We start from the raw sequence: 11,844 nt of genomic DNA, 5'->3' as shown, positions 1-11,844 counted from the left end.
GGCCCGCCCGGTTTTCTGCAGACACCGTTAGAGAAATGGGCAAGTAGTGGAAGAGAATGACAACATGGCAGGCAGCGCGGGCGCACCTCGTGGGCTGCTAAAGGAAGGGTTCCATTTGATTTATCATAGTTATTTACCTTTGATGTCAGCGAGTGGGAATGAAGTACAGCTTGGTCTAATTAAGAAGGTCTAAAAAGGAATTTAAAATGGGATTGCTATATGATCATGGGATGTGAGTTCCGTGTTTGGCAGCTTTCTAAAATATTGCTGGGACTATTTAAACAGAACAATTAGCAGCATGCTAAAATGTTTGCATGCTATTGCTTAGAAGCTCTTAGCTGTAAACTTTAAGGCGATCTGTTCCCCTTTAAGTTAAAAAAGGATGATGCTGCTTCCTTGTGGCGAAGGCTGTCAGGAACCCGCTGATCAATAAAAGTAAACTGGCGCCTCCACGGCTTGATTGAGCGGGAGCAAAGAGTCTGAGAAGTAGTCTCGGCCATTAACAATCCCCCAGGTAATGAGAAATGGAAGAATTACTCAGGTAAAATGATTAACATTGCCGTGGCATCTGAAAAGATGCACACAACAAGCTAAGAAGACTGCGGACCTCTTACCTTAGGGAGTGCTAATAGAATGTCTATATTCTGCTGTCTTTTTAAAGATAAATAGGAGAATTCAATTCATGTAGAATGTAATTGCAATCACATTGTAAAGACATGTTCTGCTTGCAAAGACAAACCTCTTCACTAACGCAATGGCACCATTTCCCTGGCTTCCTGCTCACTGCTCACATTCCAGGCACCCCTCTTATTCCAAGCAGAGCACCAAAGTACTTTCAGTTACCAAACTGCTTTTACAGAAGGCCAAATGCTGAGAGAGGCAGGGGGCGTATGTATCTGCTTCCTTTCTTTCCCATCACCTCCTCCACCCTCAAGCTCACAGTGATAGTTACAACCCCCCCCCACACACACACACAATAGTTCTTCCATCCCCCACTCTATAGATAATCCTAACACCCTTTGCTTTCTGACTCGTTTTTTTTCCTAATATGTGCCAGAGATTATTGCATTCCAACAATCCTATTAACTAAATGAGGGGCCCCAAACCACCTTCATTATCAGGAATTTATTAGCTAGCTGAATAAAAGCATCTGCATGTAGATAATAAAAACAGAAAGAAAGTTCTGTTCGTTTTAGCTTCCGTTTACTTCAATCCTGAAGGGAGCCCTGCCTCCTCAGCCTCTTTAGAGACACAAGAGGGCCATCTAGTGACTATTCCTGGTATTTTTTTCTTCATCTAACTGCTGTCACAGGAGGCTCTGGGTACTAGCTGCACAGCCTGCCACAGCTTTCTAGGCCAAGTCAGTTCCTTAGGCTACTGAAGCCAGAATCAAAATTGGTAAAGGAATTGCGGTTTTGTCCTTAGAATTTCATGCACGCCACTAAAATAGTCCATAATGGCAATAGAAGAAACAAAAATGGGGAGATCCTTACATATAAATCAAGCTGATGTGTGAGTGTAACCTTTGCTGCCCCAAGACTCAGAAAGATAAGTTTGGTTCAGAAAAGTTTAAATTGATGGTAGGAAATGAGATATCAGAATATGAGGGACTGAACAGAAAAGTTTAAATTGATGGTAGGAACTAAGATACCAGAATATGAGGGACTGAATACCTGGAGCTTTCTGAGATACATTTACAAAATTATTTGTTTCACTTCCCCCAAAATAGCATTCAAACAACTCCAGTTTCCCTTGCTCACCACCTCTCTACCTCTTCCTTCTTTTCATCACTGACCTTGCTGCAGAAAACTGGATGTCTTCTGGCTTGTTTTTTTTTTGCTTTGTTTTGTTTTGTTGTTTTTTTTTGTTTCATCACATGAGCATCCCATTCCCCAAGTAATTTGACTGGCTTCCTGACAGCATTCTCTTAGGAGAAAAGGGGGGTCAACTTAAAAGCTAGCCAAAGTCAATCTCACTTTTCCTGACTATGTATCTTCTCTTCTGACTTGAGATACACTGTCTAGAATACATAGAATAAAAGAATGAAAGGGGAGTGAGCAGGGGGAAACTGGAAAGTGTCCTCACTAAAGTCATCATCTTCTTGAAGCTTTACAGTAACCCTGGGAGGTAAAAACTCTTTGCAGATGTGGAAGCAGAGTTGCAGAGCAGTCCAGTGATTTGCCAAGATGACCTCATTACACAAAACTCAACCACTTTCCTTGTGAGATCAACAAGTGCTGGCTGTGTGCCCAGCATTGTGTTAGAGACTAGGGAGTTTTCTAAAGATGGACCTTGTCCCTGTGAAGATTAAAATTCAGTGCATTAATTGAATAACAGCATGGAGTTCTATACACTATAAATATTCCTTGAGAAAGAACTAAACGGGGCCGTATTATGTTGACAGCTTCCTGAAATTCTAATCCCTTCTCCCCCAAATGATTGCCCAATTTGTAGTGACTTCCCCTCCTCCTCCCTCACTGACTCAGGCAGTTGAAGCAAAGACAACATGAGCAGCAGTCAGGGATGTGGGCCTGTGGAGCAGGAATGAGGTGTGGTTTCCACTGTGAGACATGCTGTTTCTGATCCTTTTGGAACACCAGGAAAACTGGAAAGGGGGGCAGGGGGCAAGAAAAGATGTTGCGGTCCGTTGTACTTTTTTCTTTCTCTTGTTGCCAAGCCCCAACCAACCCTTGCCCTGTTACAAAGGAAAACAGTAACAGCAGGAGTTGCAGCGCATAAACAAAATACAGAAAGCGTTCTTAAGTGCTAAAATGGCTCACTGTGGTCCTGATGCCTGCCTTTTCCAAGAAACACAGAAAAGGTCATGGACAATGGAGACTAAAAGGCTGTTAATCACTCCAAGTCTTCCCATTTTGACAAGGCCAGCATCCTTAGAGAAGCTGAGTCAACCCTGACCCCAAGCCTTATGCACTCTCTCTTTAGGAATTCTGTTTCCCACAGGGCCAAACTCCTGCTGCTGCCAGACTCATAACTGTCCCTAAATAAACACACATCACGGGGACCATTTAATTAGCAAAGGCTAAATCAGCATATACATTTCAATAAATGACACTGCTCCCTAACACCTTCTGCACTACCCTGCAGTGATCACCTGTGAAGTTCTGACAGCACCATTTGGGCTCTCAGCATTATAGCCTCTGTCTTTTCATGTGAATTCTCTCCAAGTGGATCCCAAATGCCAGTTTCCTAGGTGCAATCTCATGCCAACTGTTATTGTTCCCACCGACACCATCACATTTGAAAACAGATAGCTTTCCCTTCAAAGGCAGATTGCTCACTGCTGCCTCTCTCATCCCTAAGAAGAAGGAGGATAAGAGTGACACTCCACAGCCTCCCAGAGGAAAGGCTTTTGGCACCTTGAAAGTGAGGGGTCCTCAAATTAGAGACCAAAAAAATTGAAAATGGGACCACCATGTTTACAAGAAGAGGGGATTAAAAACTAGGGATGTTTTCTTTTAAGATAAACACATTTTTCTTTTATTTAACAGTTTTCATCACTGCTCCAAATCCATGATGCCACAACCTAGTTTGACAATCCCAGAGACTCTGTCTGTGTAACGCACTTAGATTAGAGCTCCTTATGGGAGCAGAGCTTTTGATTCTCAACCTAGACTTCTCTATCTTTAAGCCAGTTCTGGTTCTTCTAGGGCAATTCAAGTAAAGTAAGAACCGCAGCAGAAATACTACAGAAAGGAATTGTTTAGGGTGCTGAAAGAGGCCTGATCAAAATATCAGCTCTACAAAGTACACCCTGAAGATCAGCTTTCCAAATGTATATATATTTGGAAAACCATATATGCACATATGTCCGTTCTTTCAGTTTGTTTTGAAAGTGCTAACATGACTGGAGAAAACAGATCTTTTAAAGACTTGAGATAGGGCGTGGGAGCTGAAAGAATGTGGATCATACACGATAGCACTGGGTCACATTACGTTCAAATGAGTGATACTAGCAAAAACAACTTAGAAGAGGAATAAAAAAGTCAAACTGATGAGCCAACCTCCTGAGCTTCTTTACATATCTTGGGCAAAAGATGATTTCAGCAAGGCACTAAGGTTATGGTATACTTTTTAATTCTAGATAGTCAGGTTGGATCTAGATTTTTCTCTTGACTCTTCCAAAGCTTCTCCCACCACTCAGAAGTAGCCTCCTGTAGCCTGTAGCTCCCCAGGAGTTCCAGATGCTCCACCAACTGATTTTTCACTAAACTCAGAAACTTAGTAGTTGACTAATGCTAACATAAGAAGGAAAGGAAGAAAAAAATAATATACAGGAAGAACTGTCAGTTTGACAGCTGCAGTTACATTACCCAGGCTAGCAATGTAAGTACCAAAGGCATGTCACGTATGCCACTAACAGCGCCATGCACAGTATCTGTTCAGGTTGACAAGCCCTGGGGCAGTGGCAAGTAAACTGAAAGAGGGAGATCTCAGAAGGAGGCAGAGGGAGCACCATAAAGGGGACAAACAGAGCAGAAGTGACAGAAAAATCATTTCAGCGATAGGGAATTTATGCACCTTTTTTTTTTTTTTTTAGTGAGAAGAAAACAGTGCCTTGCCAGCTGGGAAAGCATTCCAATTTGGGGTCCAAGAGTTTGCATCATGGTACACTGGGATCGGGGGAAAGGCATATTAATTTGTATCTGCTTCCAACAGCTCGAGTCAGAATGGCCATAGAGGGCCAATGACCTTTCTTCTAAAAGCTGGGAGTTAGGGGGGAAGAGGGAGTGTCCTATAACACTGCTTTGAACTTCTCTGGTTTCTTTCAGCAAAGATCACAAAATGTAGCAACATCAGTACCAAACAGTATCTACCCTGAGATGGCAGCCTAGGCAGCAGTGAACAAATTAAGTCTTCTGCCTAATGATGGGTTGGTGAGAGAACTAATGATCTTAGTGGGGAGTGGGCCCAGCTTGAGGCCTGTGTAGCTCTCCATGTTCTCTGCCTTGGGAAATCGTGGAACTTCAGAAATCCTTGCTGTCTGGCTGTGCAGTTTCATTTGGGGAACAGGCAATCAGTTCTGGAAGGCTGACCGAATAGAGTGGACAGAATGATAGCTCAAAATGAGATCCATCAATGACTTTGTTGCAGCCCCAGCCAAACAATCCAAAGCAAATAGTCAGCTTCTGAAATCAATGTTTCGTGAGCTGATGAGCCAACCAGTGGCGTTCACATGGGGTGGAATGAGAAGGAGAATTGAGAGGGAAAGCAGAAAAAATTTTTTTCAAGCTACCCACCAAAGCAAGCAGTTGCATTTCCTTGAAAAGGCAAATTTGGTTCCTAGCAAAATCAGAACTGTAGTCTCCTAGCAGAACAAAACAAAGGAGCAGGGGGCGAGACATTTTTGAAAACAGGAAGGCGTTTTGGCAACAATCACGGGAGGGCTGGTAAGCCATTGTGCTCTTGGGATCCATCTGCTAAGCTCCAGAACATCCTCTTCTTTCTCCACCCCCATCTAGCTCTCAGATTGCAAACACAGGGTCAAGAGCGGGGTCACTTGTGAAGAAACAGTAAAGTGGAAAAGACGGACTCAGCCCAAAGTTGAGGAGAAGAGCCCGGATCCAATTTGTTTCACTCATGAAGGATGTGGTGGGAGAGATCGGCAAGCCCTTATTCTGGTGCCAGTGTAGGGGAACAAGAATGGACTTAATTAAATTGATAGAAAATGCATTTAAAAATTAAAGCTGGTGTGCAACTTCTAATCAACCTAGAATCTACTACAGTGAAGGACCATAGATAAGAAGATAGTGACTGCATCTTTAAGGACCTGAATAATTTTATAGCTATTAATAATTTTGTTAGTCATGCAATAAAAGCAAAGACTAGCAAGGTAATCAAATTGCATGCTCCATAGCAGAGATCAGGACAATCTTTGAGGGGAAAAAAGAGCTTTTCTTCAGTACAGTATATATGAAAACATCTTCTCCAGACTTTTCTTTCTAATATAGAAAGAATATAACTTACTTCATTAAACATTATATAGATCTGTAGATTCATAATATATAATAGCTTTTTCAATGAAAAACCATACTTAATCTCATAATCTGAGACCACCAGAGCAAGACCCTAGCAGTGGCAATTACCATTAAGACTCAAGAGAATTCATAACACCAAATTTAACATTTTTTCTTTTATTTTTTATTATGATTTTTTTTTGCTACAGGAACTCCATACATAGCCCAGGCTGGCCTTAAATTTGGCATTTTCCTGCCTCAGGTTCCCAAGCACTGGGATTACATGTGTCACTCACTGTGCCTGGCTTTCAAATATTTCCTTGTTCATTCCAGGCAACACATAGCCACACGCAAGCCACCCTTCCTTTATAGCTCAGGGTTCCGAATATTATGTAGTGGACCACTAACCTGCTCCAATATAAAGTTAGATTTTCCTAGCTAAGGGGAGTAAAATTAAGATACTTAATTTAGTTTTCTTTTCCTAGAGAAATAAATAGCTGTCAACATCCAGGACAGAAGGTTTTGTGGACAGCTTTGGAACTTGGGAGATCAATGAAATCTGATCCTCTCATGAGAAATAGAGCTCAACTTAAAGTTTTAACCAAAGATTTCCTACCAGAGGCAGCCTGTCCTTGTCAGGAAGCCTTTGAAGACCCTCCCAGGTTTCCTGTTCAGTATTGTTTGATGTCCAGTGGACATTGATTATTGTAAAACCACTTTATAAATGGAAATTACTCTGTAAATACAAAATAAATTTGTTCAGCCTGGGCAACTAATTCTTGATTTCTTCAAGTTCCCATGATGTGGTCTAAGATAGATAGTAGACAAGGAAAGATAATTCAGTCTTTGAAACAGATTGCTTTGTAAGGATGATGGTTATGATGGTGACTAACTACAACTTCTTTCCTGTTCTTTCAAATGTTCATTCCAATACTAATACACTAAAGGGTTTTCACGTTCTGATGTATCCGTGTGTGATGTAGATCACCGATCAGTTGTAATTATTTATAAATTGAAATTCAATAGTCAATCTCAATTTTAAGCCAGTTTCATTAGAAAATATTAATTGATCTGCCTACACTGGATACCATGTGCTGGTGAGATATATTATTTGGAGACATGGATCTTGCCTTCCACATGCTTCAAGTCTGCCTGCCAATATTAAAAAAGAAGAACCACAAACACAATGATATATTTATCTGAGCAGAAAGGTTCAGTATTGATGCACAGTGATGGTTAGTAACAGAAGCTGTGGGAATGCCTTTCCAATGAGTTAAAGGATGTTTATGAAGGCATATACACTACAGTAAGTCATGTGTTGAAGAAACAATGAAGAATATAATTTGGCTCAAGCACTTATTCTACTAACATTATTGAAGTGGTGTGGTGCAGTCATAAGGATACAAGCTCTGTAGCTGCACAGATCAGGATTCATGTATTGGTTCTACCCTTTCTCTGGTTAACTGGCATTAGGCAAATTAATACAGTATGTATTTCATAAAATTGTGGGATTACATGAGATGATACCTATAAAATGATTGCCATAAAGTATTTCAAATTGGACATGCTTAGCATAAAACATAAAGTTATTGAGCTTTAGCAGTCTTATTCATAGAACACCATGATGCAATTTGACAGATACAAATCTCAAAATATCAGGTTACTAGTAAAGAAGAAGAAACCTCTGCCCTCAAGAATCTGAAGGAAGGTTTATACAACAGATAATAAAAGCTGAGGTTGTAAGACAGGTTCAGGCTATTATGCAGAAGTGATTGCTGTGATGAAGAATTAGGAACTTATTCTGGAAGCCAGTGGTGTCATCAAAGACTTTTGTGCTGTAAAATAACTGAGTATCATTTCTTTGATTTGTGATTAATGCCAAAGTATTAATGTTGGCTTCTTCAGCCTTTGTCTGCTTCATCTACAAACTAGGGTAGCTCACTTCTTTCACAAGTCAAATTCCAGTACACTGTACACTAATGCAGCATAATGAACAAGACATCCAGATATTGTAAGCTCTAGCTTCTTAAACTGGTTTGTGACCCTATGTGGAGTTCTGTGACTGAATGTCAGTGGTGTGAAACATTAGTAAGATATTTGAACAAATTGTGCAAGATATTTGAATGTATAACAACCCAAATTAATTGAAAATAAAATGTATAGTAAATTTGAGGTATTTCAGGCAGCACATTCCTGCTGTATCCTGAGATTTGACTAAAGCTTCCACATTTAATACACATCATGTACACTTTATACATGCACTAGCATGCAATGGACCACAAAAGAATGCTTCCTGAAACACATTAGCTCACATTCAGTATAAACAGTGTTTATGAGTTGCATTGGTTTAACTATACATACAACATTTTTCACATTTTAGAAATGTAATAGTATATTTGTAGAAAACAAAAGCTTTTTAATATTTTCTTACCATAATTTCTCAGCATATATGAAAGTAGTATCACTCTGAATTGGATTCTATTATTATGATAGATTGTTTGATTTTGTAATTTTTGAAACAAGGTCTCACTGTGTAGCTCAGCTAGCCTTCAACTAACTATATAGCCTAGGTTAACCTCAAAATGAAGCCTAATCTTCCCAAGTACTGGGATTACAGATGTGTGCTATTATGCTTGCCTAGAATGTTTGATTCTAATAGCTATTTCTTGAGTTCCTGACTTGAATGTCATAAAATTATTAAACTAATTTTGATTTATGATCAGAACAGAATTTTCAACAATTTTGAACTGTCCCTAGATTTTTCTGCTATTCTGTACTTTGTATTTGTGTATAATATTAATCACAGTATTGACCCTAATAAAATAAAAATATCAGTAAATTCTGAAAAATGTTAAATAAACATAAATGCAAAAGCTATAAATGCATAAAGATATATCCTTCATTATCAACTATCTAGTCAAGATTTAATTCATTTTGTTTACTTGTTTGGTCTGTGTTTGTATGTTTTGAGACAGGACCTCATGAAGCCCAGCCTGGCCTTTAACAGTTTATTCAAGGATGACTTTGAATTGACCTTTATGGTTCTATCAAGATTTAATTCTTTATGTTAAAATAAACAAGTACAAGCACCTCAATACAAACATACTTCATCTTTAAGAAATGGTAAAATTATGTATCAATGTACCAAATTGTTTTGAAATAAATATCTTTGTAGTTTATTATCAGTAACTGATTCATATGCCTATATTATACCTATATATCCAAAGTTACATAGAAATTTCTTTGATTAAAAAGGAATTATGAGCAGAAAAATTTAAGATGTGTAGCTGGAGTTTTCTCCAGTCCTTCCTGGGCCTGCAGCCACTCAAAACCAAGTAAACACACAGAGACTTATATTACTTATAAACTGTATGGCCCTGACAGGCTTCTTTCTATCTAGTTCTTATATCTTAAATTAACCCATTTCTACTAATCTATAAGTGGCCATGTAGCTTGAAGCTTACCAGTACTTTCCACCTTACTTCTCATGGTGGCAGCTGGCAACGTCTCCTGACTCAGCCTTCCATTTCCCAGAATTCTCCTCTCGCCTTATCCTGCCTACACTATACTTCCTGCCTGGCTACTGGCCAATGAGCATTTTATTTATCAATCAATCAGAGCAACACATCCACAGCATACAGAAAGACATCCCCTGCAAAGATGCTCAGATGTAAGGTAGCAGGAGCAGATAGCAATAATGGCATCCATAAGTCTAAGGCATTGTACCCAAGGAATTAAGTCTCAAAATATTTCATGGAAGCAGAGGATAGGACAAGTCAACAGAACAATGCATATAACATGATTCTTAAATATTTGGCTAACTGTGACAAAAGGACAAGAAGTAATATCTAGTAATTGGAGGTTATAATAACACCAGGGGTTCATCTACTCTAAATTTTACACTAAGATAAAGGGACTAAGATAAAGAGACTTTGCAGTATATTAAATTAGTTAATATGTCTGGAACTTCATAGTTTTGTACTCTAGACTAAGTCTTAGACATGGCTTAGATGATTGACTGCTGCTCTCATCCCAAGCCTAGAAGTGAGTCACATTAGTAGACTTAGCTGAAAATAGCTGGAGCAGGCAGATCCAGTAGTAAAAAAAGGATGGGCTGACACAGAGACTCATAAGTGTTACCCTGGCATTTTGTTTATAACAAATCTTCCTTGAAGTAAAATGCTCAATTGGTTGAGATCTACAAGTCTTTTTTATTTAAGGAGACTTTATGGTACTAGGAGCTGAAGGAACAAGATTTATAATATTTGAATTGTTTCAGCAAACGGCCTTAAGTAATCATTCTTTCATTTGGTAAATGTTCATTGAGTTCCTATTGTGTGATAATCACTGTGGAAAGAATGACCAAAGCAACTATGATTTCTGTTCTAATGCAACATTCAGAATAGTAAAGGAAACACTCAAACACTCTTAGAGAAATTTCAAGTTTTAACAAGTGCTATGAAAGTCACAGACTAGACACAAATGATGATGATGATGATGATGATGATGATGATGATGATGATGATGATGGAGGTGGAGGAGGAAGAGGAGAAGGGAGAGGATGAAGATGCCAGTCAGCTACTATCCTGATGCTTTTTGCATTGTATTCCTCAGGATAATACTCTGAAAAGCACACTAATATGTATATTAAACAAGTAAGGAAATTGAGATGTAGAGGGGCCAAGTAACTTGTTTTGCATAGCATAGCTTAATGATAGCCAAAGCCAGAAAATTGATATGTGGTTCTATAGCATGTTTTCTTATCTGTTATACCAAAAATGAAGTAGTAAAAATTAGTTATATGGCACCATGTTCAGGAAAGGCCTCACTGATGAAATAACATTTAATGGTGGATCTACAGACCATATAAGGCAGGCTGCATTGACAGGAATTCATAAATGCCAAGAGATGACATGTCAAACAAACTTTATTTTCTTCAGAATGTTTGCTGGAGATTAGACTAGGAGGATTTTAGAAAAATTAATACAATAAGACTATTAACCAAATTTTATACAGAATAAGGGAAAAAAATCAGGAGACATGGATTAGTATAAAGCCTAGTGGTAACAATGAAAAATTATTAACTCTGGGAACTCGAAGAGTATATCTCTAAAACTGTGTGTCACAAGGATTTACATACTATTGGGAACTGAAGATCCTGGGATAGAATTCTCCTGTGGACTTCTACAATTTCTACTTGTGTCAGATTTTATGACTCTACCAGATATATGTTGTTTTCCAAGCCTGACTTATCTCATTTTAGGCCTTGCCTTGGCATAATGAAAATTAAATATATGTCTAAGAGAAACCAAATGACCAACTCTGACAACTAGCCTTCCATGTGAACTCAAAGAACGCTTGACTTGAAGAATGGATCTAGAAAATCATATCATCTTGGTGCTATCCACATGCTTGTTTTAGAGTTGACAGGTGAGATAGCTTCAAAGTTCAGAGGATCACTCCTTTCTTTAATACTGCTCTTGTCTGAATATGTATGTCCCTCCAAATTTATGTCAGAAGAAGTGGGTGGACCTTTGGGAAATGATTGGCTGACAAGGGCAAAATTATCACAAATGTGATCATCAAATTTATTTAAAAAAACCAGGTCTTTTAAAAATTAATTTTGCCTATCCATCCTTTCTCCTATATGATTACACAATCTTTGTCTCCACTGAAGGACAAACAACATAGCATTGTATAAGAAGCAGAGAATAGCCTTCAGCAGATAGTGAACCTATAGCACCTTGGTCTTGACCTTCCCAGTGGGCAGACTAGGAGATACATTTCTATTTCTGCTATTTATAAATTGCCAAGGCCCAGGTATTTTGTCATAGTTGTACAAATGGCCTAACGTAAATTACCTGCCCAT

This window comes from Peromyscus maniculatus, chromosome X (genome assembly GCF_049852395.1).
Source record: "Peromyscus maniculatus bairdii isolate BWxNUB_F1_BW_parent chromosome X, HU_Pman_BW_mat_3.1, whole genome shotgun sequence".
In the NCBI taxonomy this organism is placed as follows: Eukaryota; Metazoa; Chordata; class Mammalia; order Rodentia; family Cricetidae; genus Peromyscus; species Peromyscus maniculatus.
This window is presented reverse-complemented; position numbering follows the sequence as displayed.